Here is a 25932-nt window from a genome sequence, read left to right as displayed (position 1 = left end):
GATAAAAGGCATGGCGAAGGACAGAGTTGAGAGCTTTTAATGTTGGGCTTTCAATGTTGGAGTTTGATGCTAAAGACTTAAGCTGGAGCCCCAGGAAGTGAGCACACAGAGGAAAGAGAAGCCAGGCCCCAGGAAGAGAGGAACCCTGAGGCCTGGAAGTAGCAAGCCCCAGGAACATAGAAACCCAGGAAGCCTGAACCCTCACAGACGCTGGCAGCTATTTTGTTCCAAATAGACTTTGGTGAGGGAAGTAACTTATGCTTTATGGCCTGGTATCTGTAAGCTCCTACACCAAATAAATACCTTTTATAAAAACCAACCAATTTCTTGTATTTTGCATCACCACCCCTTTGGCTGACTAATATAATCCTCCAAGACTCAGCTTTTGTATCAGTCCTCTGTGATACCTTCCCTGACTCCCACAATCACTTCTTCCTTATGTACCTATACCTCTCACATGTACATCTCTTACTCAATTCAATTTACAAACCAATGTTGAGTGCCTCCTTTATACTATGAACTGTATTTGGTATTGAGGATCCAGAGTAAGACAGTCCTTGATTCTAGCTGAAAAGACATTATTTAAGAAAATTAAAATGTGATAAATAGAAGAGAGTGCAAGGTACAGAGATAGCGGGGGGGTGGGGAGGGGAAGATGAGTACTGTCTTATAGCTCATAGTACCCTCTCTTATGGTTATTACTAGTGTTTCTCTCCACCTGAAGTGGGAGACATGTATATCCCCTTCCCATAGTAGCAAATACAGAATAGGTATGCAATACATGTATATTGAATGGATAGGGTGGACAGCTGAGAGGCAATGGCAACAACTGCGTAAATTATTTAGAAGATTATCAACAAATTCCAGTGATCCTTGCTTTCTTTGTCACCTGTTATCAACTTTATTTGGAAATGGGTGAGTGGGATTGTTTGAATATGTGAGTATTTATATCCTTAGACTGTATAGGCGAAATCCCTGCCTTGGGAACTCCTCCTTGCGGTTTAACAAGTCTGTTAGCCTTTAGGGAGGAGTTCAGAGCCTAGCATTTTCAGTCAGCCTTTGCTAAACACATCAAAGAAGTCTGCCACTTGATGGTTCATTTACTTTACAGCTTGCCAGAGGCTTAGGCAAAAGGTTCCAATTAAAGGATCTGGGTATTTCTGTGGTCTCTTGCTCAGTGGTGTGGGATGTAGGGCTTCATCATATCACTGAAAAATGCATCCAGTTAATCTTGCTAGATTAAACACACACACCCCATTCTGAAACTTTATAGTTCAGTGTCATACATAGCCTGATTCTCTACTCTGTGAAGACCTATGTTCATGCTGATACAAAGGTGTCTCAAGTGATTCTCAGTCCTGGCTTAAAAAAATTTTTTTTTAAATAAAGGTAAAGCAATAACCAGTCTCCACCTCCAGAGAGTTAATTGGCCTGAGATAGGGCCTAGGCATCATTATGTTTTGAAAGTGCCCCAGTTGATGCTAATGTGTAACCAGCATTGAGAACACTAGCCCAGAGTAAAGAACATCAGACTTTACCCTTTGTTGTCTCCTTCTTATCCTACAGGTCTCTGCTTAAATGTCTTCTCCTCCCAGGGCCTTCCCATGCCGCCCTATCCTTCAAAGCATTTACTACAATCTGAAAATAATTTGTGTGTATATATATATATATTTGTTTTCTTGTTTATTGTCTGCCTCTCCTATTAGGTTAGAAATTTCATCACGGCACAGACCATGTTTATCTGGTCCATCACTAAGTCTCAAACACCTGGCACATGATAGATGCCCAATAACTGTCCGTTCAGTGAATGTCAGCTGTAGATCTATTAATTGATCTACTGCAGTATGACAGCTCTTAGGCTGAGTCTAGAGAGGGGAGCAGCTAGAAGAGGAAGTAAAAGCAGGTGAAAGGTGAGGGCAAGAAGAGCTGCACTTAGAAGGGAGGGGCAGAATTCCTTTAATGGTTCACTCAAGTCAAGAAAATACCTATAAAATTACAGTGCAGGAGATTGCCTACCCTATCCCTACTACTTCTTTACAAAAGAAAAACAAAATACTTTTTTATCTACAAGTAATTCATCTAATTAAAATTGAAATAGTACTAAAAAGTATTTAAAATACTGCTGGTAAAGTGAAAGTTCTAACACCCAATCCAAGGGGAATCATTGTTTACACTTTGATGTTTATCATTTGAAGCATTTTATACTGTGTACTCAAATAATATATGGGCTGGTTAAAAAAAGAAGTGAACGCGTTCAAAAATGTGTTTCTCAGTAACTATGTTGTATATAAATATGTGATCAAAGCCTGTAGTTGCCAATGGCAAGACACCTGTGAGAGTAACTTAGTGATTTAGTGCAAGCTACGTGTTCATAATATAACCTAGTTACCTAGTGATAAACTTTTGAAAGTATTCCGTTCCTTTTGAATCACTCTTTTTTTGAAACACACGTTTTCCCCAAAAACGGCTTATTGTACCTACTATTAATGAAGCTTAGTTATTTTTAGAGGTTAGTTCTCCCCAAATTGGAGCTTAGATTTAAATTGTTTTAATTGGTGATAAGTTTGATAGTGCTTTCCACACCTTCTCACTGTATCATAGTTCAGCTATTTGGAAACACACTATGCCTCTTTTTATAAATAAAGTTTTTTTGGAACATGCTTATCATTTACATATTGTCTGTAGCTGCAGAAGTGAGTACTTGCAGCAGAGATCATATAGCCCATAAAACCTAAATTATTTACTATTTGACCCTTGTAGTAGTTTGATATGATTACAAATTCCAAAAATAGTTACTGGATTATGTTTGTAATCTGGTCTGTACCTGAGTGTGATTAAGTTATGATTAGGGGAAACGGACTGGGCCCAGTGGTTAGGGCATCCGTCTACCACATGGGAGGTCCACGGTTCAAACCTCAGGTCTCCTTGACCCGTGTGGAGCTGGCCCATGCGCAGTGCTGAAGTGCACAAGGAGTGCCCTGCCACGCAGGGGTATCCCCCACGTAGGGGAGCCCCACGAGCAAGGAGTGCACCCCGTAAGGAGAGCCACCCAGCGCGAAAGAAAGTGCAGCCTGCCCAGGAATGGCACCGTCCACACTTCCCGTGTCACTGACAACAACAGAAGCGGACAAAGAAACAAGACGCAGCAAACAGACACAGAGAACAGACAGCCAGGGGAGGGGGGGAAATTAAATAAATAACCCTTTAAAAAAAAAAAGTTATGATTAGGGCTTTGACTGGGCCACATCATTAGGGTGTTGAGTCCTACCAAGGAGTGGGGACTCACAGTTAAAAGACATGACAAAAGGGAAGCAGATTTGGCTCAACGGATAAAGCATCCGCCTACCAAATGGGAGGTCCAGGGTTCAAACTCAGGGCCTCCTGACCCATGTGATGAGCTGGCCCATGCACAGTGCTGATGCACGCAAGGAGTTCCATGCCACACAGGGGTGACCCCGCGTAGGGGAGCCCTCTCACAAGGAGTGCACCCCATAAGGAGAGCTGCCCAGTGCAAAAATGTGCAGACTGCCCAGGGTGGCACCGCACAAACAGAGAGCTGATGGAGCAAGATGATGCAACAAAAAGAGACACAGATTCCCGGTGCCACTGACAAGAATACAAGTGGACACAGAAGAACACACAGTGAATGGACACAGAGCAGACAACTGGAGTGGGGGCGGGGGGAAGGGGAGAGAAATAAAAAATAAATCTTTGGGAAAAAAAAAAAAGACATGACAAAGGACGGAGTTGAGGGTTTTTGATGTTGGAGTTTTGATGTTGGAGCTTGATGCTGAAACCTTAAGCTGGAGTCCCAGAAAAGAAGCTCACAGAGGAAAGAGAAGCAAGCTCCAGGAAGAAAGGAACCTTGAGCCTAGGAAGAAGCAAGCCCTGGGAAGAGAGGAACCCTGAACCCAGAGAGAAGCAAGACCCTGGAAGGGAGGAACCCAGGAAGCCTGAACCCTCGCAGATGTCAGCAGTCATCTTGCTCCAACACGTGAAAATAGACCTTGGTGAAGGAAGTAACTTATGCTTTATGGCCTGGTTTCTGTAAGCTCCTACCCCAAATAAATACCCATTATAAAAGCCAACTGATTTCTAATATTTTGCATCAGGACTCCTTTGACTGACTAATACAGCCCTTCATGGAAAAAGTTTGCCCATAAAGGCCAGTGTGTGAAAATGTGTTGGTAGTCCTGGGGTTTTACATTTGTAGCTGAAGAAAGAGGGGAACTCTACAAGTCTGTTTTTCATAGGAGGAAAGCCTGTCAGAAAATTGGTAAATGGTACGGTAAGGAAGGAGTGGGGAGGCGTGTTCCTTCTAGTTACGTCCGTCTTCCTGTCAGACAGGTCTCATCTTCTCCATTTCTTTTTCTGTCCCCTCCCAAGGGGAAGAGTGTTTGTGGCAGGTGTAGCCAAGGTATTCACAATACAAGTAGGTTGGATCCTCAGAATCTAAACCTGTCTGCCCCGTCTTTGCTGCCAAGCCTCATAAATCATGTTGCTTTCACTGAACAATTAAAGGGCTGGGCACCTTGTTGAATACAGCTTCAGGTGCAATGAGGTAATCCCCCCTCCCCCCCACCAGCCACTCTGCATGCAGGATAGGGGTCCCCACATAGCATCAGCTGTGAGTGAAGTACTACAATGTATCTGGCTTTCGTTTCCACTGGGCTTGTCCATTTCCTCCCCAATACCAAGCTTTGTTGGAAAAACCCTTCTCAGAAGATTCCATCACAGATATTCCAATGACAGGTGTCTGAGTGTTTGTTGGCCAGCTCTGGAAAGGGACGGTACCATGGCAGGTGGAAAACATTATAGAAGGGCAGAGGTTCACCAGTGCCAACCACCAACTCTTCAGTGTGTACTCACAATTGTGCACAGATGGGCCTTGGATTTGGTCTAGGGTTAGGATTAGAGCATCCCTTTTAAATTATAAATTAAATTATTTGGAAGTCAGTGTGCCGCCTCGCCCCACTCCTTTTATTTTACATCCCTTATAATTCCTTGTTGCTCAAAGCATTGCCCCTACAGAAAATACATGTTAATATATTATATCCCCGATGAGCATTTGCTTTTAAGTTTTTACGGATTAGACTAGAGTATCCCTATAATCCATGTATGAACATTCACATTTTTAGAGCCCATTTCCTCCCTGCCATTTGTTCCTTTCTTTCATAAGATCTGTACACAGCTACATACTCCTTGTAATTCAGAGTGAGGATGTAGGTGGCAAAAAGTTCAAGATAGCTGAGGATAAATAAAAGTGATTTGTGCCTGACTTGTACAACTGAATGTTTTCTTGCCTATCATTGAACCAGTATGGTTGACTGGATTTTAAATTGCATAGCTGGGAAGGACCTCGAAGATCATCTATTTGTACAGATGCAGAAACAGGGCCTAGAGACCTGGAGTGACTTTTCCAAGATGAAACCAGTTACCAAGTCCTTCAGGCCTTCAGACCAGATGGCTTAATCTATGGCTATACATCCCACCCATAAAACTTCCCCTCTAAAGCATGATTTAAACAAAAGGAAATGCCAGAAACTTCAATTTGGGTTCATATTGCTTTCTCTGATGAGTATGTGTGTGTTCTGAGGCTCTCTCTGCTGTCTGCAAATCAGACATTCTTGCTGGGTTGCATCAGGGTCCAGGCGACATGATTGATGAAGAAAGGGCAGAGGAGGAATGACGTAATGGCTCATGCGGCATTTACCTGTGGATTATCTCTAGATGTATACTGTTCAATGTCTGTGTGACTCATGTACTGAGGCTGCCATCCCCTGTTACTCAGCACTGTAACTTCACACTTACCTCACTCTATGTTTCCCTCCTTTTTTGCCAAATCTGATTAAAAACACTTTTGCTTTAAGCCCATGTTCATGAAGCCATAAGTGGACTTTGCACTAATGACCGTGTGGAGAAAATAAAAGTGTTAGAACTTGCATTTACATATCAATTTGGTCAAATCAGTTTGGTGTCTATCTCAAGTTAGTCGAGTAAATACTTATATGGCATCTACTATGTGCCCTTCACTGTTAGGCTGGTAGTTTTCTTCCCATAAGTGGCTATTTGCTCTCAGCTTCAATTCAACAAATTCACACTGAGCAAGCCTGTATCAAGTGACTATCAGAGTGCTGATGGCTATGGTAGATGCTTTCACATGCATTTTTTTTTTCTTTCAAACCTTAAAGTAACCCTGTGAATCCAATACTACTTGTATATATTTTAGAGGCCAAGAGTAAATGATTTACTAAAGATCACTTAGCAGATATGTATCAGAGTTGATATGGGAACCCTGATCTCTTGACACCAAGTATAGTAGTTTGTCTACTACATGACATATGTCTTTGTTTTGTATATCCAAGGAGTTTTTTCAAGAAAAATATCCTGTTCTCTTTAGTTGATCTTCTTCATACTTGATCTAGTGTCTGCCTTTGTTCTTTGTTTTTCTTTAGGATGCTAGAAATCAAGAGACTAATATATGTGTAGTTATTGAACAATAACCACTCACCTTCTGTGGTGGTTTTGTAATTTGCATGATTTCAATAATACCTGCTCAGCAAAAATATAAAAAGTGAATGAATAATAATTTACATGTGCAGACAAGTCTGCTCAGGTTCTATGCCCTGGAATGAACCAGAGGTAGGAAATGTGTATTTGTTGTTTTCTCAGTCCATGTCAGTCCCCATGTGACTATCTCAGGGTGAGCATCTTGCCTTGCTCAGGGTTCTACTATTTTTGTACAAAATGTATCCTAAACACAAGCCAACTATTCCAGCTTGTATTAACCAAAGACATAGTAATCTATGCCAATGCTAGAGAAAAACCCCATCTTGGTTGTACCTCCTGAAAGACAATATGTTGGCCTCCAGCACGGGGCCTTTCTAGGGGATTTTTGACATAAGATAATTTTGACATAGCCTGATTTTTTTCCTTACATATCCTCTAAAAAACCTAAATCCCCAGTAAAATCCAGCTCCTGTTGTGTGATTTGGTGTTGCTTATATTCAGATAGAGAATTTTTGTTTAGATTAACCTGAAACTGTTTTGGACTTGAGAACATTGCTTGTATTGCCAGCTTAACGTATCTCACATTTACTATGTGTTGTGCCAGTTTGGAAGGATTAAGGCCAAACAGATCAACTATTCATTGTGTACATAACAGAATTGGGTTGTCACTGAAACCAAGAAGGAAAACCAACAGATGGAGAAAGTGTGACAGGGTCACTAGCATGAGAGTGGTGGAGAAAGATAGAGGTTTAAGAAAACTTCATTGACTTTAGCCACAAGTAACTTTTTTTTAAATCCCCCCCCCCCCCCGCCCCTTGCAGCTTGCTTGCTGTCTGCTCTCTGTGTCCATTTGCTGTGCGTTCTTCTGTGTGTCTGTATTTATTTTCATTTATATCCCCACTTGTGGCTTGATTGTTGTTTGCTCTCTGTGTCCATTTGCTGCGTGCTCTTCTGTGTTGTTTTTTTTTTTTACTTGTCTCCCTTTTTTGTTGCGTCACCTTGCTGAGTCGGCTCTCCACTGCACTTGCAGGCTGGCGGCACTCTGCGGTGCTTGTGGGCCTGGTGGCACTCCACAGCGCTTGCAGGCCAATGGCTGTCCACAATACGCAGGCGAGCCTGCATTCACAAGGAGACCCCGGGATGTGAACCCCGGGCCTCCCATATGGTAGTCAGGAGCCCAACTGATTGAGCCACAGCCACATCCCCACAAGTAACTTTTGAGAAAGTAGTTGTGGTCAATCATAATGTCTGAAGTCAGATGCACAGAGATAAGAAACATTTCCCAACTTCAGAACATAGTAGCCAGCAGGCTATCATGAAACCAAGAAAGGGACTGCAGGAAGAAAGGGCACAGAGGCACAGAGGGTACAGATTGGGGTTAAAGTGCCATGCCTGTGTGGCAGTAGTACCTAAAAGGCAGGATTTGGATAGTCAAAAGCAGAAATACATGATGTTATCAAGAATTCTAGCTTCTGAGCTCATCTGAGATTCCCCCACTGGTGCTACTGGTGAAGACCTGACCACTGAGAAAATAGAGGCAGGAACAGATTTGTTGGGGAGAAGATTTTTATAGCCTCACACTCACTGGATATTGGGTATCATGTGGTTATTACTTTTCTAAATAGTTAGATTCTAATTTGCTTGTGATTTAGGAAACTGAGGTTGATTCTTCAGGGTTGGCATTGGATTGGGGAAGGGAATTCCAAAATGCTGCATACAGAACTTAACTAGAGATCCAGTGAATCTTCAACCTTCATTCATAATATCAAACCTTCTCATATCTAAGAAAGTGGAGTTACTGCCCAGGGAACTCCTTTTCTTTCCTGTATTTGTGTAGTTAATAGCACCTTGCATTGTTAAAAATGAAATCGTGGGGCTGATAATGTTTCTTTTTCTCAGGTTGTTCACTTGGTATTTTTGTTGCAATATTCAGTGGGAACTACAGGAGACTGCTTGATTACTCAGTAGGAAATAGGCTGCCTTGGGGAAGTTGCTGCATGAATGCCAAGGGACACCGTTTAGGACAAGGTCTCTCAGAGCGGGGCCTCTCAACACCAGTGTGTAAGAATCCTCTTTAGGTGCATATTTTAAAGTGTAGATTCCAGGGTCCTGCCTTAGACCTGCTAATTCTGAACCCATGGGATAGTCTCAGGAATATATATGCATGTTAATAGGTACTCCTGAGGATTCTTTTGAACCACTAGTCTAGGAAATGTGTGGGTGGTATAGCTTTCTAGAACAAACTGAATTCCCATCATTCTACTTTTTTTAAAACAAGATTTGTTTATTTATTTATTTCTCTCCCCTTCCCCCCCCCCCATCCCAGTTGTCTGTTCTCTGTGTCCATTTCCTGCATGCTCTTCTTCGTCCGCTTCTGTTGTTGTCAGCGGCATGGGAATCTGTGTTTCTTTTTTTGTTGCGTCATCTTGCTGTGTCAGCTCTCCATGTGTGCGGTGCCATTCTTGGGCAGGCTGCACTTTTTTTCGTGCTAGGCGGCTCTCCTTACAGGGCATACTCCTTGCGCGTGGGGCTCCCCTATGTGGGGGACACCCCTGCGTGGCACGGCACTCCTTGCACGCATCAGCACTGCAAATGGGCCAGCTCCACACGGATCAAGAAGGCCCGGGGTTTGAACCGCAGACCTCCCATATGGTAGACGGACGCCCTAACCATTGGGCCAAGTCCGCTTCCCCCCATCATTCTAAAGTTGTTTTATTAATACAAAACATGGTTAGGGGTATTTGTTTTAATGAAAATTTATAAGCTCTTTGAAACTCACAAAGGAAAAATTAAAATTAAGGTACATGCAAAATATTAGCAACAATAATAAATTAAGCATATTTGGGCATGAGGAAAAGGAAATTGGTATGAATTTAGAAGAAGGAGGTATGTTTTGTGAAATTTCTATCATGTCCGAAGAATTACAAAGGGTGAAAAGAGAGAAAAAAGCAGGCAGTAGCCTTCCTTGGCTTTGAAGATTAATCCTTTGTTCTACTTGTTTCTAAAATCCAGCTGCTTCCAACTCACAGTCCTTTTACCACAGGCCAGCTGTCCCATTCATTCCTATATCCACTTCTGCTTTTTCAGGCCTTACACCCTAAAGCCAGAATGAAGAACAGTAGAAAAGAGAAAAGCAGGTTATAGACAATAGAATTGAGGTTTTATAAAAAAGGGAGAAACAAGGTTTGTAGCTTCTAAAAAGTCCTGAAATCTTAGATCACAAAGTCATTAGCTATAGATGTCTTGGTAAAACCATTGGTTTTAAATTATAAAACTGTGTGTGATGGCTGGGGAGTTGCTGGGGGTAAGGGCAGTAAGAGAGAGTGGTTCCAATTCCAGGCCCCTGTTAAGATAATCTCAGATGCTAGCCCAAACTAATCTCTCTCCAGCCCACTTCTGATCTTTGGCTCTTATTTGTATTTTGCTTTTATTATCTTAGAATCATTTCCTTTATGTAAATGATTTCCTTATATAATCAGTAAATTTCTTCATGATCGGAACAGTTATGTACTTCTTTCCCATAATTAACAGTACTATCCATGGATGGATAAATATGAATCCTAACTTCTACCCTTTTCATGAGGTGATCTGTAATTTTCTGCTTTAATGGCGTCTTTAAAAAAAATTCTTCCTACAATGTCATGGAAAGCCATAATTACAAATATATTTGCCCTTTTTATTTTGTATTATTAAAGTTCAACTTTGGAATGACAAGAATCCAACTTATCTTATATCTTTTCCTCCCTCAAGAAAATTCCAACTTGAGAAGCACTCAGTCCTTACCATAGTGATGCCTAGAATTTGCTACTTTAGTTGAGAAATTAATTTAAAAGCAAATGCTCCTGACTCCATTTTGAATCAGATAATCAAATTAATAATTGGAGCTTGTCAGCCAAAGTAAGCAAGCATTCTTCATGAGTAGAACCATAATGCATTGTCTTGAGCTGTTTGATGGATAAACCACTACAAGCTTTTAAAATTGAGCTCTTTCTAATGTGCATTGTGAGGGATAAAATAACTTGTTTTTAAAATATTCTGTTGGTCTTGTTTTACATACTCTCTGCCCAAAACCTGAGCACGTTCTTCTTCATAATTCTTCCATTATTTACTGGCTTTCTTAGCACCTTAGCTGGTGTTTCCGTGTGAGGTTTACACCATCTTGTGGCCTGTAATTTTCCCTGACTTGCTTTGTTTCTTGTATTCTTGGCATCTATTTGCTTATTGGCAGATGTTTGAAATGGGAAGAAAAGGAAAAATCACCTGTCATTTTCTACTCTAAAAGTCTTTATTACTTTTTCTGTTTTTCCTTTATGACCATAGAGAGTCATTGATTTGAGTCTCTCAGATTTATTATTTTATGCATTGACATCAAAATAGTTCATTGCCTGAAATTTTCATTTGTCTAAAAGATCGTGGCCTAGAGTAGACTTAGTGACATGTCCATAAAACTGGTTTTTGCCATGTTTTGTGTTTTTTGTTTGTTTGGTTGGTTTTTTTGTGGTTTATTTATTTTTTTATTATCCCCTTCCCCACTTGCGGCTTGTTTGCTGTCTGCTTTCTGTGTTCACTCACTGTGCGTTCTTCTGTGTATGTCTGTATTTTATATATTTTATTTATTTATTCCCTCCCTTTGTGGCTTGCTTGTTGTTTGCTCTCTGTGTACATTCGCTGCACACTCTTCTGTGTCTTTACTTGTCTACCTTTTTGTTGTGTCACCTTGCTAAGATGGCTCTCCGCAGTGCTTCCGGGCCGGACAGCACTCAGCGGCACTTGTGGTCCCTTGGCTCTCCATGGGGTGTGGGCGAGCCTGCCTTCACAAGGAGGCCCTGGGATGTGAACCCAGGGCCTCCCATATGGTAGACAGGAGCCCAGCTGATTGAGCCACAGCTGCTTCCCATTTTTGCCATGTTTTGTTGTACCATTTTGTTCTGACCTCAAAATTCTCAAGAGTGAGGAATGAGCAGTCATAAGGGGGGGGGGCAGGGGATGCAACTATGGACTTAAGTAGATTTATGATTATTCTAGCAAAGGAAGAACTTGTATCACTGATATAAATGCAGTGGCCACCAGAGCTTCTGAGGGGAGGGAGAAGAAAGAATAAGTGTAAAATGGGGTACGTTGGGGACATTAGAATTGTCCTGTGTGACATTGCAATGACAGATACAAGCCATTATAGATTTTGTCAAAACCTGTAAAATTGTGTGGGACAAAGTGAAAACTATAATGTAAACTGTAGTCCATCATTAGTAACAATGTTTCAATATGTTTTCATCAATTGTAACAAATATATCACACTAATGAAAGATATTATTAATGGGGGAAAATGTGGGAGTGGGATATATGGGAGTCCCCTATATTTTTGATGTGACATTTATGTAATATAAAGCTTTTTTAAAAATAAAAAATTAACTTAAAAAAAAATCAAATTCTGGAAAGCTATGCTTGTATGTTTCCCACCACAAAAACTGAGAAGGTACAGTAAGAGAAGACAAATCATGAAGATCCAGTCAGAAGCCAATGAAAGATCCATTATGCAATAAAGAGGAGAGTTAGGGAGAAAATCCACCCTCACTTGGTTAGCTGAGGGCCAGAGAGGCCCAGAATTAGCCCAGAATGCTCTAATTGCAATTCAAGGCCAACCTCCAAAGTGCTTGAAATTAGACAAGGGCTTTATTGATGGAAGCCAGAGCATTATGTAGGCAAAATGGTCCTTGTTGCTTTGACCATCATTGTTATAAGTAGTAATTGTTGGCAACAAAATATCAATCATCTCCTTTTACGTGACTGGTGGCAACAGGAAGTTGGCAAGACCTGCCACTGAGGGAGTAAAGGCAGGAGAATCATTGGTGTCTGTTGGTGACCCAGTTCTCATAACCTCCCACCCACTGTTCATTACATAGCACATGGTTATTAGTTTTCCAAGTAGTTATTAATAGGTTCTAATTTGTTTGTGATTTAGAAAACTGAGACCTCTGAGAATTAGGTTTGGAGTTGGTTTCCCCAGTACAACCTTGCCTGAGATCTATACAAAGGGTGTCACCCTCCTCATCTATTTTGTCATTAATGGCATAACATTTTCCACCTTCCTGATGTCTGTACTAATGTAATTACAATAAATTGCTGCTGCTTTTAGAGATAATCTCTTTCCTCATATCTGGGTTTAAGTCCTTCAGTAAGGTTGCCTAAACAGTGGGGAGGAAGGAGGCTTTCCATAACATTAAGGTCCTTTCTGATAAAGGTAACTGGTAACTGTTCCACTCCTCTTTCCCAATTAGATCTTTTGCCAGCAATAGCATAGACTTGAGCCAGTGCCAAATGTTTTAATACCGCAAGGCCTCATTTGATAAAGGCTATGCATGGCAAAGAAGGAAAAAAACAGCTGAAGGTTCCCAATGAAAATTTTCTAAGATTTCCATATGAGATGCAGCCAGGGCACCCTTCATCTAATTGTTACCATGTGTTTGCTGTAGACATTGTTACCCTGCAATTCTCATGCTCCAGCCCTTCTAGAGATTAGAAATTACGGGAAGTGCTGTCCATATCAAGATGGAAATCTACTCTAACTACAGAGAATTTGGTCTTTGACCAAAAGAAGAACAATGGCAAAGTTAGGGTACAACTATGATCTTTCCAAACAATCACTAAGTAATCATTGGTCTGTTAGCAGAATTCAGTGTGGTACTTCACTGTTCAATTAATATTTTGCATGTGTTTGCCAGCCCTGCTAGCCTTAACCCTTATTGTTAAAAATTCTGGAATAGGAGAATTTTTGTCTCACTCTGGCTCTTATATTTTATATGGAGAACTAACATAGCATATGAAGTGCCAACACTAAATAGTTGTTAGGTATCTAACTAGTTGAACAAAATTATTTCATAGATCCCTGGGCATGTGAGACAATTAAAGTACTCAGTTCAGAAAGCTGGAACATTCATAAATATAGGAAAGGGCTTTTTTCTTTATTTGACTGTAATTTTCTGATCTCATAGGTAACAATAGTTTTGCTCAACATCCACCAAACCTTTACCATGGCAGCTAATAAATAATAATAAAATTAACTCATTTGAGATAAAATCAAAAGGAAAAATAATAGGTCTATAGATTTTAAATACTAGATCAGTGTCCCTGAAGGAGAATTCAAGTTTAATACAGGTGACTGCATTTCAGGTCTGAATGTAAGGGCTTTTTCAACCTGACCACTCAAAACTTTGCCTCCTAATTGAAGAACATAATGGATTTTAACCAAACTTGCAGTATTATTAAAGAAAATAAGATACAGTTCAATTTATTTTCCTGTTATCCTGAAACAAAATGGCAGTTAATGTAAGTTTCCATGTGGGCACTTATTGGATACTCTCACTGATGGAGTTGGAGCTTGCAGTAGTGTAATAACAATGACAGCATTAAAAGCAGGAACAAGATTGCCTCCCCCTGTAGCAACCTGAGCAGTCAGTTAATGGACCATGAAAGCCGTCCGTGGGTCAGAGCTAACATACATAGGCAGTAACAGTGTGGGGGAAACTTTCATCACCTCCTCTACACTGAGCCTTTTCTCTTGATAGAGCAAGCTTTTAATTTCCCAGGTTGTTAATCTGGCACCTTTCATGAACATCACCATTCACTTTGGAAAATAAAAAAGCAAACAGCCAAGACATCTAAGTGTTAAGGAGGAAGGAAAATCAACAACGGAAATTACAGTAGCAGTTGATACAATGGCACCTTTTTTTTGAGTCATATGAGGCAAAGATGTTTGAGAGTTTGAAGCTTTGACAGTCTCTCTCTAAGACAGTAACGAGGGGGAAGGTGGTGCACATGTAGTGCCACGGTTTTGCTGTGGACTTTATATGCATATGTGTTCACATTTTCTAAACCAACCTTTTAAAATATATATGAGAGCCAAGTGATTTGAAAGTACATACTACTTCCTTTCCCCGTTGCTTTTACTCCATGTTTGCAGTTTCCTTTCTGACATTAATTACTGTTTCTAAAGGAATTGGTGTTTCCTGGCCTGGTATAGTTCTGTTTGCTTTGGATTGTTCATCGGTTGTTAAGATTATCTGCCATGGATTTGGGAATCTAGTATTTGAGGGTTGAGTACAATACAAAATTCTTACTCTTTTCTGTTTCTTTTATTTTTAGGTAAGTCATCTGATTAGAGACATTTCATTTGACGGAATTTTCCATTTGGTAAAGTATTACTATTTTTATCAAATGATATAAACTTTTGTTTTTTCAATCCATATTTTCCCACAAGATTGACCTCAGTAGTGTACTCTGTCTGGAATGCATAAAAAAAGGAGCAAGTGGGAAACAAGGTAAAAGGCACATAACTAAATATATTTGTATGTCAAAAAGAAACATTATTGAAATAAATATACCTCTTTGTAGCTATTTTTTCAATAGTTTTCCCCTTTAGAACATCAGGAAATGAAAAGGTTATTATATCTAGTTATATTTAGAAAGAATTGGACTTAACTTCTGAGAATCCCACCAAGTTTAGAGCAGTTGCTTTCAGATTCTATTTGGTGAAAAATCTGGCGTTCCTGATAATATTACCGGACATGTTGGGAAAAGCATTCTGTATCAACAGAGAACTTATCTTTTAAATCATTGTTTAAGTCTTTAGGTATTTCTTTATTTTAAAAGTTATTATAATAGAAGAAACAATACACAATTTAAAAAGTACAAACCCAGGATTCTGTGTAACAGAGATGGTACAGCACTTGTGATCCTTAATAGTAGATGTTGGAAGTCTGAGAGTGAGCATAATAAGAGATACAAAGAGGATACATCATAACAGCAAATGACTTTTCCCTAACGTTCTGGAACCTTTCACTAGTACAGGAGAATATCTCTATTTGGTATACTTTCTGTAATGCCTCGATCATTAATCCCAGCAGTTCTTTTTTACTTGAGGGCATGTTTCTTTATCCATGGAACTAAGCACACATATTAGACTCTAAAACTCTTGTTGGTTATATATCTATTTAGTAGTAATCAACCAGAACCTAAAAACCCTACTCCTAGCATCATGTGTTTTCCCTAGTGTTTCTTGACTGAAATTGCATTGTATGTTTTCTTCTAGGGACTAACATGATAAAAAGATCTAACTTTAAATATTCATTTGGATACCAATTTCTTTGACTCTCCTCCTCTACTATCTTTTCCCTCTCCTCAGTATTAATTTTTTAAATTAAATACATGACAGTTTATAGTTATAAACCCAATTGAGACCATGAGAAATTGGCATTAATTGTTGCTAGTTGAGAGAAGAGTCACAATTCTTGGATATTGGATGAAACACTGATAGGATGACATTGACATTCCATGTTTAAAGTTTAGAGTTCCTTCCTGAACTAAATACCACCTCACCTGTACACAGAGGTAGGCCCTGCTACACAAGTCCAAGAGCAGTTAGAGTAGGAACCATTTGTTCTCTGCAAAGCACTGTGCTTTTGGTTGGATGAATAGTGAATGAATGAATGAATAGATGAATACATATATATTAATATTAGACATTTTAAGATGGAGAACTTTCATTTTAATTAGTTACCTTGTATTTGGCAACATATTATATTGCATGGCTGCCTCCTCATATTGAGATTCTGATAATTCACATAAACATAATCATGTACCTAAGTTAGAATTCTTTTGAAAACTTTTGTGAAGGAATGGTGGATGGGGAACAAAGGATGAACAACAGCCTTTAACTCAAAATATTCAGAAAAAAAGTTGAAAAACTTCAAAATAAACTGACATGTTGATTTATTCTACACTTGAGTTGGATTTTCATCATCTTCATCAGTCTTTTTCCCCCTGTAATTTTCTTTTTATAAATTATTTTTTTATTTTTGAAGAAATTTTAGATTATATAAATGTTACTTTAAAAATATAAGGGGGAGGCAGACTTGGCCCAGTGGTTGGGGCGTCTGCCTACCACATGGGAGGTCTGCGGTTCAAACCCCAGGCCTCCTTGACCTGTGTGGAACTCGCCCACGTGCAGTGCTGATGCACGCAAGGAGTGCCATGCCACGCAGGGGGGTCTCCGCCTATGGGAGCCCCACGTGCAAGGAGTGCACCCTGTATGGAGAGCCACCTAGCACAAAAGAAAGTGCAGCCTGCCCAAGAATGGCGCTGCACACGCGGAGAGTTGTCACAGCAAGATGACACAACAAAAAAAGAAACACAGATTCCCATGCCACTGACAACAACAGAAGCAGACAAAGAAGAGCACGCAGCAAATGGACACAGAGACCAGACAATTGGGGGGGGTGGGGGGGAGAGGGAAGGGGAAAGAAATTTAAAAATTTTAAAAAATAGAAATATAAGTAAGTCCCATATGCCCTACCCCCTTTCCTTCCCCCACTTTCCCACATCAGTATCTTTCATCAGTGTGGTACATCTGTCACAATTGATGAATACATATTGAAACACTGCCACTAACCATAGACTATAGTTTACATTATAATTACACTCTGTCCCACACAATTTTGTAGGTTATGACAAAATGTATATCTTTACACCAGAAGGGAGGTTGATAAAATTAATATCTTGTATAAAAATAAATTAATTTTAATGCTGCTTTCCCTTTTTCTTTCCTAAATATCTCTTGTTTTCTCATTAGTATCATTAAACATCCCAAACCAAAATCATAAAAAGCGTTCTTTGTATTTTCCAAGAAAGTGGTCATTCAGAGAAAACTTCAACCTTCTAGTATAGTTTTTTTCCCATAAATTTAGAGAAAATCAGGAAACTTTTACATATCACTTAGTAAAGGGAATAACAGTCATGCCTAATACTGTGAAGACTGGGAGAGGTTCTCATGATTCAAGAATTCAGATTGCTCCACCCCAGGCCAAATTAACTATTTCATATACTCCATTCCATTTTAGCTCAGTCAAACTGCCATCAGAAAAAGCACATACATATGGTTTCTTCAACTATAAAGTGAATTGTTACCAAGCTTTCTAGATTAAATCACCAGTAATGGATTGATTTCTGGATCCAATAAGCACATTCTGAGAGCAGTCCATTTCAAGGTCAATAAGTTGTATTAGATAAAGCCTAGAAAGAATGTTTAAAACTAAAGTCAATAGATAATGGAATGACTGTATTCTCTTTGTTTCCTTTGTAAAGTAAGCTCCTCCTAAACATTTGAACAATATTTTTTAAACATTCTCAGTCACAAGGTCATTGTTTCTAAATTCTAGCGGTCCTTGGAACTGAATGCTGACATTATTGAAATAAAAGTTGCTGCAGTTATGACTGAGATTACGAAGAGAATCTGGCTCTTAAGTTCTCTGTACCTCAGTGTCCTCCTCTGTTTGCTTTCACTAGACTGAAAGCTCCATAAAGTTAGAGATGGTATTGTCTTCAGCTCATTGTTGGACCTGTAGCTCTTGCTGCAGTGCCTGGTGCACAGTAGGCACTCCAATATACTTTTAATGTGGGGAAGGACTGTAGAATGTAAAATAATTGCAACCACATTTGATGGTTGAAAGAAATAATGAGGCGATGCAGTGGACCTGCCACATAGTAAATTCTCAAAAAATAGTGTTTTAAAAAATCTGGCTCATGATTACCAGATTCCCAAAAGGGAGACTTTCCTTCTAATGACAGTGCTCCTATGAATTTGTAGTAGATGACATCTTGTACCTAGTTTGAGAGTTAGAGTTGCCTGAATCTGATATTGGGTAGGTCTGTGCAGAATATCTAATTATAATTCAGACATTGTCTGAATATGGCATGAGAATAAAAGTAATGAATAAAGCAGACTGATGAATTCTCCTTCTTTATTCTAAGGATATTTTTATCTAAAATTAAAACTATTTTCCCTTGGACAGTGCTAGTAAACTGACAAGTTTTTATAACCCAGTTCCTTTGCTTTCTCTTAATCTGTGAGAGCCCTATTTCCTCACACTAGTCATTCTTTGACTTTTTGAACATATTTTTTCTTCTCCAAAAATGTCATACTACTCATCAGTTAGATTTGGAAGAGTAGCCTATACTTGTCTTTTAAATTTATTGATAACCTCCCAACCACTCCAGGTTTGATTTGTAACTTTTTATGATCTTGTTCCCTATTTGGATCTTGAACTACACTTTGTACTTTCAACCAGTGAGTCTTGTTCTATGGAAAACATCACCGTTTTTTTGTTTTTAGGGGGCACTGGGAACTGAACCCAGTACATCCCATGTGGGAAGCAGGTGCTCAATTGCTTGAGCCATATCCACTCCCTGATTCTATTATTTTTAATTCCATTTTCCTCTTTCTAGACTTTGTAAATGATCAAGAATTCTTTTTTTTTACTTTATTTGTACACTTAGTAATTCAAAATATAAACAATTATCTGAAAAACAGTTGAATAAAAACATACATTTCTCAATTAAATGTACTGGATACATGTAAATTCAATTAAATGTACTGGATACATGAAAATTTTTTAAAATCATACAATATGTTACACAAGAGAATCTGTTGAATTTGATTCATAGTAACACAATCATGTATTTGTCCTTTTGCATCCGGCTTGCTTCACTCAACATAATGTCCTCCAGGTTCATCCATGTTGTCATATGCTTTATGACTTAATTTCTTCTTACAGCTGTATAATATTTCATCATGTTAATAGACCACAGTTTGTTTATCCATTCATCAGTTAATGGACACCTACGTTGTTTCTAACTTTTAGGAATTATGAATAATGCTGCTATGAACATAGGTGTGCAGATGTCTGTCCATGTCACTGCTCTCAGTTCTTCTGGGTATGTACCCAGTAGTGGTGTTGCAGGGTCATATGGCAAGTCTATATTCAACTTCTTTAGGAACTGCCAAACAGTCTTCCACAGTAGCTATACCATTCTGCATTCCCACCAACAGTGATTAAGTGTTCCTATCTCTCACCATCCTCTCCAACACTTGTAGTTCTGTCTTTTTAATTGTGTCCATTCTGATAGGTGTGAAATATGTCATATTCACATATGTCATATGTAGTTTTGATTTGCATTTCCCTAATCATTAGTGATGTTGGGCATTTTTTCATGTGGTTTTTGTTTTTTTTGCCATTTGTATTTCTTCTTTGGACAAATGTCTATTCAGGTTTTTAGCCCATTTTTTAATTGGTTTGTTTGTCTTTTTATTTTTGAGTTGTAACATCTCTTTATATATCCTGGCTGTTAAACCCTTATCAGACACGTGATTTCCAAATATTTCCTCCCATTGAGTCGACTGCCTTTTCACCCTCACAAAATTCTGTGAGGTGCAAAAGTATTTAATTTTGAAGAGGTCCCATTTATCTATTTTTTCTTTTATTATGCATGCTTTGAGAAGCATGTCCAAGAAACGACACCTACTACAAGATCTTGAAGACATTTCCCTACATTTTCTTCTAATAGTTTTATGGTCCTGGCATTTATATTTAGGCCTTTGATCCATTTTGAGTTGATTCTTATATAGGGAGTGAGATAGGGGTCCTCTTTCATTCTTTTGGTTATAGATATCCAGTTCTCCCAACATCATTGATTGAAGAGACTGTTTCGTACCATTAACATGGACTTGATAAGTTTGTCAAAAACCAGTTAACCATATAGGTGAGGGTTTATTTCTGGATTCTCAGTTCTATTCCACTGATCGATGTGTCTGTCTTGATGCCAGTAATATGCTGTTTTGACCACTGTAGCTTTATGATATGTTTCAAAGTCAGGCAGTGAAATTCTTCCCACATTGCTCCTCTTTTTTAGAGGCTATTTGGGTGTACTTTCCCTTCCAAAAGAATTTGTAATTGTCTTTTCTAAATCTGTAAAGTAGGCTGTTGGAATTTTGATTGGTATTACATTGGATCTACATGATCAAGCATTCTCAATCCCCCTCTTATCCCTTCATGCTTATCTTCAGCCCCTGATCACATGGGAGACGGATGGAAGGAAGGAAGGGAAAGGGAAAGAAAGATGAGAATGTGTACATGCATGTGTGTGTGTCTTTGTGTTATAGTCTCGGTTGTTATTGTCTAAATATAGAGTCATTCTGTAGTTCTTTTGTACTTTAAAACTTTAATTTACACTAATATGAAATTTGTTAAGATTTTTAAACAAAGTTATTAAATTACATTATATAAATATAAAATATTTTAATTTTGATTCTGTAACAAATGAAAAATGATTGCCTAAGAAGGTTAAGTGTGTCACATAGTTAATGGAGTTAAAATCTTTATTGGAAGAACTTTTTTACCTTAAATTATATGTATAAATTGCTGTTCTCTCTATCATATCTTCATAAATTATTAAGTTTAAAGATTGCACTCAGAAAAGTAAGTTATGAAGATATTTTTACTATAGGAAAGTCTCTACTTTCTAGAATCTTTGGTGATTTGGGATGGTACAGTTTTCTCAATGCTCAAAGATCCCACCCACTCCACCACCACCATACCCTCCAAAACTTTAACAAAATTTATTATTTTAACTATTTTAGATGGAATGTTTTCTAAAATATTTCCTCTTTTTCGCCTTAAAAGAACATATGCTGACCGTAACTTAAGCTCTTAATGACTCTAGGTCATCATTCAATTCACTTCATTTTCAGCTTGTATTTATTTAGCACCTACTGTGTGTGATGATTCTCTCAGGCCCTTTTGGATGCATAGTCTTTTTACCACTGTACTAGACAGTTTCTTAATGCCATGCTTTGGGGTTACTGAGTCAGCATTTTATAGTTTTTCTGATTTCCTAACTGTGAAGAATACCAGACTCCTGTGACTGTGCCTGTCTGAGCCTCTCTTCCTAATGTGATGTTTCATATATTTTGTTAGCTGGAAACAAAAATAACCAGCCATGTGAATATTGTGTATACAACAAGAACACACTAGGGAATTTTTAATATGAAAAGTCCATAAAATGCAGATTTTGTCTCATTGTGAGCCCTTTTTATCAGTTTGCTTATTTCATGAGTCTCTGTCTTGTTCCAACATTTTAGATAAGTGAAATTTTGCTATAAATGTGTAAATCAGACATTTCTCTTATCTCTTTTTTAATAGCACTTCTAGGAACAGATGCAGATTTTATGATACCTCTATCAGTGTTGTCCAATTGAAGTAGAGAATTAATTGTGTCTAAAATATTAATCAAAATATTTCTTTCTAATTACAGTTCACAGCTTCCTTATGAATCATTTTAGCGTTGCCAGATATATGCTTTAATTTTGGTCAACAGTAATGTAGAACTTTATATAAAGAATTTTTAATAAAGAATTCTAGAGCAAGCTCATTCTGATATTCTCCCCAATCAAAATGATGTGTCCTGAAAATGTCTATCATTTAGGGAGACTGTATTTTATTTTATTTTTTAAGTCAGGAAGGTTAAAAATCATATCTACAAAATATTTTTTATTGCATTGTTAAATCTGATTATCACTTAAGCTGAAAATGAATTAAGTCCTTAACAATGAGAACAAGTAAGAAATACCATAGTAGCTGAAGAATGAAATTCCTTAGTATGTACTTTGTACTGTTAGGGACAGGTATCCTGAGATCTTTTCTGAAGAGTCATTTAATGAAGAAATTTGAGAATCCTTGAATTACCCAATATTTAAAATTAAATTGTAGTATTTTGGCATACTTAAAAGGCAGGCACATATACCTGTTTTCTCTAAAATTATTTCTAGACTTTTTGAGTATAGCTGTTGACTGCCTTTCCATTCATTCCCTATTTAAAAGTCTTTTCAGTATAAATTTAAGCTGGTGTCTTTTTTTTTTTGCAAGAGTATAATTAACATACTATTGGACTACAATCTTTCTTTCAAGATTTTATCTCAGAGTTATGAAGTAAGAGGACTTTTTCATCAAATAATCATTTAACGTCATGGCTTATTTTCATTTGGTTTTTTTATTCACTTGGAATTTATGGAAGAGAATTCCAAAAAGCTCCACTGGTAATTTTATTCTGTTAAAGGAAATAACTAAAGTGATATTGGGGGCAAGAAGAGTGCAGCACAAGGAAACTGGCTTGAAAGCTTAATACATTATATGCAATTTTATTTTCTGACTAATATCCCCGATTCAGTAATCACCCTGGGTAGTGACCATACATGTTTTCTTATTTCCTGGAAAGCCTTACTATAACCGAAAACTTTGCCAGCATCTCATATACTTTGTAATTTTATTTTTAAATTCATGTGGCATTTAATGTCTTCATTTCCCCATACAACCTTTCAAACTTCTTATGTCTTTATTTATTTTATTGCTCCCACACCCTCTTTCTATTTCAGATAATTCTTTTCTATTCACATGTAAGAAAAATAAATAATTCATTTGCAGATTTTTTTAAAAGCTGAGTTATCTCACTTATGGTCTAGTGCTTTGGTTTCTAGAAGACAATTTTACAGCCACAAGCCATAAGGTCCCTAAGTTCAAAATCTGTACAAGTTTACACTAAAAAACCAGCATATTCCTTCTGCATCTGTATAGATCTGTATAGAAACAGAATCAATTCATTAGACTGTGGGTATTGAGAGGGGTCATGTGAGACCCAGCATTTCTTTGGCCATACTTTTTTTTTTTCTTTTCTCTTTTTTGAGGGCTGTAGATGGACATTATCTTTTCCCAAGGCCTAAAAAACATGAAAATATAAACTGACAAAAAGATAGCCTCTCTCACCCTGTTCTCACCAAAAGAAATAACAGCAGGTTAAAAATTTATAGTAACTGATAAATATATTTTAATTGATCTCAAAGTTTCTAAAAAGTGTTCATTTTAGTGATTTAATTTAAAAATTGTCAAGTCAGTATACATATTACTATTTATTTTCTAAGAACTGTTTTTATTAGAAGGTAATGAAAAGTTTTGAGTTTTCTTAGTGACAGTGCATTCTAATTAGAAAGGCCTGGTCTGTTGCTCAGAACTCAAATCCCAATGCAAAATTCTCCAGCTTACTGCTTTCACATAGAAATTTGAAGGAAACAGTCATCTTATGTTAATACTTTCTAGGCATCAAACAAAAATATTAAAAGTACTTGTGTTTCTGGTGACATACTCCAGAGCTCTTTTTTTTTTTCCTAGGAGGTACTGGGGATTGAACCCAGGACCTCATACATGGGAAACAGGCACTCAACCTGTGGGTGTCAGCTCAGTGGTTGAGCATCTGCTTCCCATGTAGGAGGTTCTGGGTTCAATCTCCAGTACCTCCTAAAAAAGATCACTTTGGATCTCTCAGGAATCCTATAGGTCTTTTGATTCAGTGCTGCAGTAGCAGCACTTCAGCTTTGAGAGGAATCAAGGCACAGTTTTGTTCTGGAGAGAAGAGGCAGACCTTCCCTATGTTCTCTCATCCATTTCCAGACCGAGTTGAACCAGTGCCAAGTCCACCATCAGCTCTTGGGCTTCACCTGGCCTGTGCTTCATTGTAGCTCCTCTGGCTCTGCTTGCATGTGTGTTATGGTGGGACTCTGTCAGAGTGTTCAATACATAGCTTCGGAAAGGTCTGCAGTTTTCATCAATTGCACATCTAGTTATAAAACCAGCATTAAACGTGATTTTGGAAAAATCCCATGTGCCTCTTATACTGGGCTTGAGTGTATCAAAACATCAGTTGGCTTCATAGGTGCTTCCATAGGACAGACATAGGTGAGAGATGCTCAAAAACTGCCAAACACAGGGCAAAGGAGAATGAGGAAGATTCCCATTCTGCCTGACTCAGCTGGGATAGGTAGAAAAACCTAAGGATCTTTTTATTCAACAGTCATCATTTGTTTCCATCATTTGTTCCCATGGTTATTTTCCACTGCCCAGGTGTTATTTGCACTTCTTTAAAAACATCAGTGAAATGAGCCTCAGGAGGCAAAGAGAATGGAGGTGCTATATCAGAATCTAGGAAATTTCAAAGGTTTGGACTGAGGTCCCACCTCTGAGCTCATGCTTTTTTATTACACTGTATTTGGCTGAAGATCTGACATTAGATGCACCATAACCATTGCAAAAGCAGTGCAATCTCTTGCTTTCTAGATTTCCACTGGCATTATTGCCTGTTATTAGACTAGCCACACCTTTCAATGAGTTTCAGGTGTTTTAGTCATTTAGAGGAAAGGGGTGAGAAGTGAGGGGTGAGGGGTAGGGGGAAGGAATTAGTGGTAAAGAGATGGCTCCTGAAAATGGAAAGGGCACAGATGAGAGTGCAATAGGTGCTGCTTTCTTGCCCAAGCCAGGTGATTGAGTGTGGATGCCATTGTGTGTCTCCAATGTAGTCACCCTTGCAGTGGTATTTCTCCCAGTTTAGCCACCACAGAGTATTGTTCCTTGTTTTTCTATAGAGCTTGTCAAAATGCTATGACAACTGGGTGGTTTTATGTAAACAGAGCCTGGCTTTCAAAAGACAGTACGTCTAAAAGTCAAACATGGATGGCAGCCATTGGCACACAGAGGAGTCAGAAACCACAGATTGTTTTCTCGTTGGATGAACAGCTTAAAGCAACGTAAAGTTAATTGAAGAATTCCTTGAAAGTGAAGTCACCCTAAAAGAAATGCTCTGAGTCTGTAATTTACTAAATGTGAAAGATCTGTAAGTGATAGTGAGACTAAAAGAGTTTAGGGAGGAAAAAGAACATTTTTGTAAACAGATCTGGCTTATATTATTGCTTAGGTTGTTTTAATTATTTTCACTAATAATGTAGATCTGCAGAAGGATCTCTAATTAGCAAAAGTTTGATTTATGGTGTTGGCCTCATATAAACCATGATGTCATGGTGTGCTGCAGAAAATTACAGGCCTGGTCTCGCCGTTGAAAACTATTATTTCTACCTTGGACTATTCATGCTCTGCATGTCTTACTCTCATGAAACCAAAGCATTCTCTTTTCTGTTTTGCAATGCTCCTTGCCCAGGTAAATTCAACTTAACATTACTAATCACATAAATTATGAAATGAAAAAATAATTGGGAAGAGAAGAGGTAGAGGGAAAACTCTGGTAATTAAAGAAATCTTTACTTCTTGGAAAACTTAATAGAGGCCAATCTATGACTTTCTTAGAAATGAATTCATTCTCTCTTCAGCTGACAGAATGTTGGGGATATACCAGACTGTCAAAAGTCTGTCTGCCTCTCCCTCCCACAACCCTAACTCTATTCTCCAGTGTCCCTCTCCCTCCCCAGCTATTTTCCTGGAAAGCTGTTTCAGTATGATCAAGGCCTATTTCATCTGGTTTTGAATGAGCGCATAGGGGCCTCTGTGACTTTGGTGGTTCTTATTCCCATTCTTCCTGCAGTAGAAGCCTTGATGTAGAGCCAAGACCTTTTCTTTAATTATAGGTCTACTGATTACAATTTCCTAACATTTTTCTTGCATTAATTATACCTATAATGATTTCATTTTCCATGTTTTACAGTTTCAATTTTGTTAAAGTAGAGTAAGACTTTAAAAGGAATCATGCTGATTTTTATAA

At 38.3% G+C, this 25932-nt stretch overlaps 2 protein-coding genes and 1 pseudogene across 6 annotated transcripts in view; 2 read left to right on the top strand and 1 right to left on the bottom strand.

Moving 5' to 3' along the window:
• CMSS1 (cms1 ribosomal small subunit homolog) overlaps window positions 1-25932 on the top strand; it is a 417987-nt gene that overhangs the window by 207950 nt on the left and 184105 nt on the right. The window lies entirely within an intron of this gene.
• The window catches only part of FILIP1L (filamin A interacting protein 1 like), a 319853-nt gene that overhangs the window by 200962 nt on the left and 92959 nt on the right, over window positions 1-25932 (bottom strand). The gene's annotated exons all lie outside the window — the stretch shown is intronic.
• Window positions 1-25932, top strand: part of LOC101412072 (uncharacterized) — a 36681-nt pseudogene that overhangs the window by 3225 nt on the left and 7524 nt on the right.

The sequence above is a fragment of the Dasypus novemcinctus genome, chromosome 4 (assembly GCF_030445035.2).
Source record: "Dasypus novemcinctus isolate mDasNov1 chromosome 4, mDasNov1.1.hap2, whole genome shotgun sequence".
NCBI classification, from domain to species: domain Eukaryota; kingdom Metazoa; phylum Chordata; class Mammalia; order Cingulata; family Dasypodidae; genus Dasypus; species Dasypus novemcinctus.
Note: the sequence above shows the minus strand (reverse complement) of the source record. Positions and strands in the feature narration are given on the sequence as shown.